The 8,267-nt window shown below is 37.7% G+C and overlaps 1 protein-coding gene across 5 annotated transcripts in view; it reads left to right on the top strand.

The window, feature by feature from the left end:
* The first annotated feature begins 2,373 nt into the window (after window positions 1-2,373).
* wnk3 (WNK lysine deficient protein kinase 3) overlaps window positions 2,374-8,267 on the top strand; it is a 55,364-nt gene continuing 49,470 nt past the window's right edge. For all 5 annotated transcript variants that reach the window (XM_028451991.1, XM_028451994.1, XM_028451992.1 and 2 more), the window contains exon 1: window positions 2,374-2,854. The gene's annotated coding sequence lies outside the window, so the exon portion shown is untranslated. The remainder of the gene's footprint in view (window positions 2,855-8,267) is intronic.

Below are 8,267 nucleotides of genomic sequence, written 5' to 3'. Positions count from 1 at the left end.
TCGATGCGTGCTTTTTCCATATCTACCCATACAGTACATAGAAATGACGAATGGGGCATTCAAGTGTTGTTGAAGGAAGTTGTAAATCTAAGTTCCTTCCACGTGCGTTCAAAATCTATCAACATTTCATTTGCGAGGACTAAACAATGAAGGATTATTGATATGATTTTCTCCCCAAAACATTTTTTTTTTAAATTTCTATACATTAACCTTTGGTATATGTACATTTTTTTAATATGTCTTGAAATTGGTATCAAAACATTTTACACCAAGAAAAAATAATAGCGTTTTAGCTAAATTGTGAGAAAAGTTGCTTGACACATTTAAAACAAATCACCTGAAAAATATATTGTAAAATTTTATTAATTATTGATGCGAATGCATGTTTGTTGGAAATAAACAATTTTCACCCCATATCCATAGACAGGACAGTGAACTAATCTTTAGCCATTTGGCTTCACCGTAATGGATTTAATAAACACAATTTGTGTATTTAAATATAAGATCATTTACATTTTACCACAAGCCAACAATAAGCAAAATACACACAAAGTGTATTCTTATTGTCAGTTATTATTTGATCATTTTGTGTATTTTTCTAATCATTTTTAATATTTTTTCTGATTTTGTGTTTGTTGTTTTCAGTGTATTCTTATCATATGATTTTTTCATGTAATTTTGTGTATTTTTGTCGTCACCTTGTGTGTTTTGCAAAAAAAAAAAAAATGCATTTTTGTTGTTGCGATGTGTGTGTTTGGACTAATGTGTGTATTTTTCTGTCGTATTGTATGTTTTTGGAGTCATTTTTTTTTTGCATTTAATTTGGGTCCCACACAAAATTAGCCTGAGGGCCACCAGTTGCTCATGTCTGCTGGAGTTTAAACCAACATTCATTTTCATTCTACAACAGTGTCTCCAAATCTTTTTAGTCACAAAACATGAAATGTGTCTCTAATGCAAATGTCACTGTATTTACTGTATTCAATCAAACTTCATTACAGCTGACCAAAGTGCTGTACAAACAAAAAAAAAAAACACGAGTTATAAAAAAAATTAAATTAAGAAGCATAAAAAAATATCCATGAACATATCAAAAGAAATAAAATTGATGTCTTACTAAGTATGTAGAATAAAATATAATAGAATACAGCTTTATTCATCTCCAGAGGAGAAATTTGTGGTAGAGTGGGTCGTCCAAAAATGAAAAGGTTGGGGGTTCAAATACTGCTCTATCCAAGTCATTGCCATTGTTCCCTTGGGCATGGCACTTTACTCACATTGCCTAGTATGAATGTGTGTGCCCCAGGGCAGCTGTGGCTACATTGTAGCTTACCACCACCACCAGTAGGACTGGTGTGAATGCGTCATTTGTTTTTGTACGTGCTTTGAGTCTCCTTGAAAAAGAAAAATGCTACATAAATCTAAACCATTATTATTTGCAGCAACATAGTATAAGAAGAACAAAAATACATACTAACATAAGATAGTAGTGCAAAATGAAGGACACAAATACATGAGAGAGAAAAAACACAACAATATCAACAACAGCAGAAAGAAAACCAACAAATGTGCACGTGACAAATGACAACCGTATAAGGGAAAATGAAAATACAACATTTGTTCATCACAAACCAAGCAATTCTTTGCCATATAGTGGAAAACACACCTTTTAAAATGATGCAAATCTTGAACATGGGGATATTTAATTGTTGTAGTTCAGTGGTTCTCAATCTTTTTTGGTCCTGTGTACCCCCTTTGCATTTTTGTCAAATCATATGTACCCCTTCTTCATAACATAACCCGCTCCATATATAAATATGCTTTTACATTTGTGGAACAGCGTTCTCTCCTAAACCCCGATTGTGTCTTCAACATTGGTTCCATAAGTCTTACAGTAAATCTACAAATTCATAACGAGTGGAATTCAAAGTAGATGTTTTTGTATTATTATTTTTTTTTTTTTAAGTACAATGCAACTTATATGTTATTACTTCAATAGTAAGTAAATACGGTCTGCTCGCTAATTATTGTGTCCTATTGTCAGAAGTGTGGTTTAAAAAAATGGCTTTTACTTCAACAGCATCAATTATTCCTGTTTCAATAAATTACAAGAAAATATAGTATTTTATTGACCAACACAGTACTGTTAGTTTGTTGTGAATATGTGCAAAAAATAGCCCTAAAAGGAACATTTACCAATTATTTTTAAATTAAATAAATCATTCCAAGTATCCCCTGCAATGTGGTCGTGTACCCCTGTTTTGTAGGTTATTTCTCTAAGTATCTGAAATGTACGAGCAGCACTTAAAGGCAGCACAAAGCCACAGCGCTGCAGCGCCCCGTAGCGGCCGCTCACCGTAGCTTCACCGTAGATTCTGGATGACGATGATGAGGATGATCCCCGTGGCAAGTGAGAACGTGCAGACACCTCGCACTCAGTGCACGCGACAACCCACTGAAGGCCGTCGGTGTAGCGTGTCTGTCAATTTTGTACATAAGTTACGGACATTTTGCGGTTCAGCAGTGAGCGGTGCTTAAGTGGGAGGAAACCTGAGGAAGTGACGGCGAGGGTTGACGGTTCTACGCTCACCGACCCAGGCTCTCCCTGCCCGGCTCTGTCACGGACCGAGGCTCGACGGATATTTACACCGCGGAGAGTCGATAAAAAAAACAACACTTACAGACGGAGTTACTTTCTTAACGCTTTTTATATTGTATTTTTTTCAGTGAGTGTAAATTAATGTTGTAGCCGGTGTATATATGTGCTGTATAAAAGCCTAAAGGTTTGTAAATAGACAATTAATATCCACTATGCGTTCAGAACACCACGAGACGCCACGATGTTGCATTTGAGGTGAGTCTTTTCTGTCGTATTATCCACTTTCATTTAAAAAATCATAAACCTTATTTCCTGTTATTATGAATGTGTTGCTTTTATGAAGAGACGTTGTTGTTGTTGTTGTTGTTGTTGTTCCCGCTAATGTGCTTATAGACACAACGAGGTCCGTTTTTGTGAGGTCTGTGTTTGTTCCTGAGGGATTTCCCCTGTACCCTGAATTAATTATAAATACAGGAGTCAGGTGTGGATGGACCTTTACGGCGGGGCTGTGATAGATGAAGCTGAAGCCCGTGGTGCGTTCACGTACCCTGCACTGTGAATGCACTTTGTCTTTCGCTGTTCGCACGGCGTTTCTTTAGTCAGCTGGGCTACCGGCTGGCCAATGGCTGCTCTTCACGGTGCCTGCACATCCATCACTGCCTGTGTGCGTGTATGTGCGCGCGTGTGTACACGGTGCAACCTATAAATACAGCTCATTAATTGCGCTTTCTTTCAGATAATGCATGACCTGTCACATCATTGTGTGCCCAGGCTCTCATTAAAATGCTTCCTTTTTTTTACCATAACATCTCAAAAACAAATAATTTCACGACTATTTATGACATGTATGAATTATGCATGGATTCCATGTTCAGCTATCCAGCCTCCACTCCTGCATTTTGATGTCAAACAGCTCACTGGCTTCACTGAGGGCAGTAGTCATGTACTCACATCATCATCATCATCATCATGATCAGCGAGGATGCTTCCTCACTCCAAAAAGAAATAACAGAAAGCGCTGACAGGTGCTGAACTGCTGCAGTCAACACTGTTGATCTGTAATGGCTTTATCATCCAAACCAGTTCATAGAGTCAATGGGGCTCAGATGTTAATGGGAGCTGCAGGAGCGAGTAAGCTACTTTGGAGACATTTAATCCTGATTCATCAGCCTGATTAATGTCGTCCTCTCACCTGGATTAGAGGAATACTCTGGAATTGTGTGGTTTTGTTGGATACATGAATGAAAGAGGACAAAAAGGGGAGTTGGGTAACACATTTTCTCTCTGTTTCTCTCTCTGTGTGTGTTCGTCTCTCTCTTGGTGAACAGTGCTGTGTGTGTGTGTGTGCTACCTACACTATCTCCCATGCTTGACCTGGATTGGACAAAAGTCCTTGTTGTGTTCCAGGCCCTGAGTTTGTCTAATAGGGAGAGAACAGGCTTCGTGTGTTTGATTCCAGTGTCTCAACATTTGACGTTTTTCATCACAGAAACCAAGCATGTGATGGACAACTTATCCAGAAGAGAAATAAATGATATACTTTGGCTCACAATTCCAGTCAACATTGGGTAGGGTTGCACGACTTTGGGCAAAATGGTTATCGCAATTATTTGGATTAATCTTTTCATATGATTATTTATAATTTTAGGGGGAAAAAAAACGTCTATTTTTATTTAATTACTTTTTACCAAACAAAATGTGAACAGTTTAGAGTGCAAAATAAATACTTTAAACAAGAATATTTATAAATATAAAAATTCACTATGGGCTAACTATAAATATACTGTTACAAAGTGCAACTCCTTGAAAACAATTACAGCATTTTCTGGCTTGAAACACAGGTAATGTTTTAAAAATGTTTAATTATTGTCCTCAGCAGCTTTAAGTTATAAATCTAAATAGTTTCCTCTTTCCTCTTCAAAATAAAGTTTATCAATTGTTAATAATGTGTAATTGATGAATGAATTCACAGCCAGTAGAAGAAAACCTGTACGTAATTTTGAGAAGACTTGCACAAAAGCAACCTTTAAATGTTGTATATATATATTTACAGTAAAGGAAATATATGAAGATTTTACAGCTACGTGCCTTAGCGCTGCTGCTCTGTTTTGATGTTCATGGATTTTAACAGATGGGGTAAAAAGTTGATGTTTGAACTTCAGAATACTTTGAGATCATGCTCTTCTGAGTCGTGCACTTTGACCTTGTGTTGCTACCTCTGCTCCTCTTCATCACATCTCTCAGCCCTCATCATCATGCATCCAAACCCCTGTGGGGTAAAATGACCTGTGAGACGAGTGGATGGAGGAAAATGTTGTAGTAATCATGTCTAGAAGAGTTGGCTTTACAGGCAGAAATTGGCTGGAGTTCAGTTTGGCTTTTACCTGTTGGATCAAACCCTTTGTCTTATTACAGTGTCATCGTGAAAAACAGACGGAAATTACTTGATTCACTTTCTGAAATGGAAATGGCATATTATTGTTATTCTTTTTGTTTATTTATGTTTTTTTTTTTTTTAACAAAGTCCAGTGGAAATTGCAATATGACAGGGAATATACCAGCATTCTCATGTTTTGAGCAAAGAAATCTGATAGAATATGAGGGAATTCACCTCATCTTAAAGGGCCAATGTTACGCTAAATTAACTTTTCTGTGCTTTAAACATGATAAAAGTGCTATTAGGGCTTCATACACATGCCTAAAGTGTTTTCTTTCATTGATTCCATCACTCGTTAGTTATAGGGTGATTTGCTCCTTTCTTACTGCAGGGCGAGCCCAAACACCTCGCTTCAATTTGATGACACGTCCCCACTTTGATGACAAATGTGAGGCGGCACTGAGCTGGAGAAGCCACGCCTCCAGGAAGCTCTCTGCCCTGATTGACATGTAAACAGACACGCCCACGAAAGTGAGCATTTCAGGGTCCTTCGCGCAGTGCTATGTATGTATTTTCTACAGTCTATGTATGTACCAGCGAACGCCCCGCCCCCACGCTCTGTCTCGTGTTTATAAAGCAGCATGAGCTCAGCTACGGAGTGAGTGGGAGGAGGACGGGCCGTCCTCTGGCCCTACGTCACCGTGCGTGTCCCGTCTATAGACACGCCCACTCATGAATATTCATAAGTAAGCCGCAAATCAGCCTGTTTGTGTAGAGTTGCTCATAAAGTGACTTTTCAGAGGCTAAAACTCTGTGGCGAGTTTGGGAAAATAAACCTCAAATACTATGTATTTGGTGTTCTGAGAACTAATAGAGATGGGTGAAAATAGCATGACATGGAACCTTTAAATGGATTAAACTCTCAGCAACATATTTTGGGATAGTGTCACGCATTCACACAATAATATTAGCTGGAAAACTGGAGCATGCTTTTGGCCCTATAGAAATATATGAAATAAATTATAATAGCTAACTTAATTATCTGTATTGAGCATGTTTGGCATGACTTCAGGAAGTATAATAAAAGCCAGTAATGACATATGATTAAAATAATTTGATGAAACAAAAACTAAATGGAAATGAGTAAATGGACGTTCAATTCATGTGGAAGTGGGTAAACTGAAATAGAATTGATGAAGTTTTGACAACAGAAAACCTCTACACACTGGGTTGGTTCAGTCTGATGCTCAGTAAAAGGAATAATAGCATATATTATAGGGATAAGACCAAAACACAAGTATACTGACTGATATTACAACCTTAGTCTAACAATGGTGGAAACCAGTAAAGAGTGCACACATAATGTGTAGTGTACCAGGCTGATGTACTGGAAACTGGAACTTATAGATCCCACTAGAAATGCCTGCAGTAAAATACAGTGATGAGAGAGTGAAAAGCTCAAACTAAAGAGGGAGGGGACAGAAGTGTAAAGCTGCAGATACAAAGTGTTGCTGATGTATAAATACATGCAGAGTAACACAACTGAAGCCCTCATTAGAACCTAAACCTATAGCAGCACGAATAATGAAAATATAATGTATGGTCACATAATGGAGCTAAAATGACACATTCTTACAGGGAAATGATCCAGGTTTATTCAATTAAGCATGAGCCGATTATTGTTTTTACATTTTCACTAAGGAAATAATATTTTTGATAAGTAATAATAAGCCCTTCTTTTTTTATCCTTAAAATGATTTTGTGGACAGCGCTACAGTCCTCTAATCTTCACTTGCTCTGCCCTCTGTACCTATTCTCACTGTGGGACCAAACACATCAACAATGGAAAGTGTTTCATTGCTAATGTAATCACCTCCCGTTTCCAACCCTCTCTCTCTCTCTCTCTCTCTCTCTCGCTCTCTTCTTTTGTCCTCCTCTGAAAAAGTGTAACTTTATACAAAAGAAACTTAGCTTCTATTTATGAACCAGACTCCAGTGCAGCACTGGTGTTGTAGTTTCTAGAAGGGGCTGTAGTAGATGATGGTGGGGTTATTTATTTATTTTAACATAGGTTTTCTGGACTGTTAATACAGAAGGATGTTTAAGCACATGAAATAAAGCAGGTGAAACATCTTTTCTGCTCTCACTGGAGAACCGTAGCCACTCTTTGTCAGGGCAGATATTCAGCTATAGCCGTCGCTTTCATTCACACAAACATCGGCACATATTTTATCAGGCAAAATCCTCCCCTGCCCCCATTTTGTCTGTGTCACCCCCACCTCTCCCTGTATCTCCCCCTTGTTCTCTTTCACACACACATTTTTCCCACCCGCTCAGCCCCGTGCCCCCCCTCTTGTTTCATCCCTCCTTCCCTCTCTCGCTCGCTCTCTCTCTCTCTCTCTCTCTCTCTCTCTCTCTCTCTCTCTCTCTCTCTCTATTTTTCACTCTTTCTGTTTCAAACTCTGCCTGCTTCAACCAAAGACTGCCTGCCTGTCCCTCACCCCACATTTTATGCACTCTATTCATTGCACGTCCCTCTGAATAGGAAGGAAAAATAACATCGCTCTGTGTGAGCTGTAAGGGCCCTGGATTCTTCTTTGTCTGCCTGCCTCAAATCTCTGGCAGCTTATTTTTAAAAAAAAATTAAAAAATGTCCTTTTTACAGTTATTGGGTTTCGTTCTTTTAAAGTCAGTTATTAAATTTGTACAATATGACTTTACAGTTTACAGCAGAGATGGACAACTTCCACACCGTGGGGGCCATGAAAATATTTCTGTTTGATCAAAGGGCCACATTATCAATATTCATGTCAGCATTTAGAATATTGATCATTCTGAGCATTAACACAAGAAACAACAGAGTTTTCTAGTTATTTTGTGTGCTTTTTATGCATTTTTGTTATTTTGTTGTGTATTTTTACTGTAAAATATATGTTTTTTGTAGTAATATTGTGTATTTGTGTTGGCATTTTGCATTTTTGAAGTAATTTTTGTGTATTTCGGTTGTTGTTTTGCTTGTTTGTTAGTACTGTGGGTTTGAGGAATCTATTTTTTTGTTTTTCTTGTCTTTTTGGCTACTTTTGTTTTGAATTTCTGAAATTTTGTATATTATTTTTAATTAAATTTCAATTAAAGTTTATTTGTATAGCGCAATTTACAGTCATCTCAATGCGCTTATCAAAATATGAAATTCATAATAAGAAAGAGAAAACCCAACAAGATCCACATGAACAAGCATTTAGCGACAGTGGGAAGAAACAACTCCCTTTTAACAGCAGAACCAGGTTCAGA

The sequence above is a fragment of the Gouania willdenowi genome, chromosome 7 (assembly GCF_900634775.1).
Source record: "Gouania willdenowi chromosome 7, fGouWil2.1, whole genome shotgun sequence".
NCBI classification, from domain to species: Eukaryota; Metazoa; Chordata; class Actinopteri; order Blenniiformes; family Gobiesocidae; genus Gouania; species Gouania willdenowi.
The sequence above is the reverse complement of the archived record's forward strand: the minus strand, read 5'-3'. Positions and strand labels throughout refer to the sequence as shown.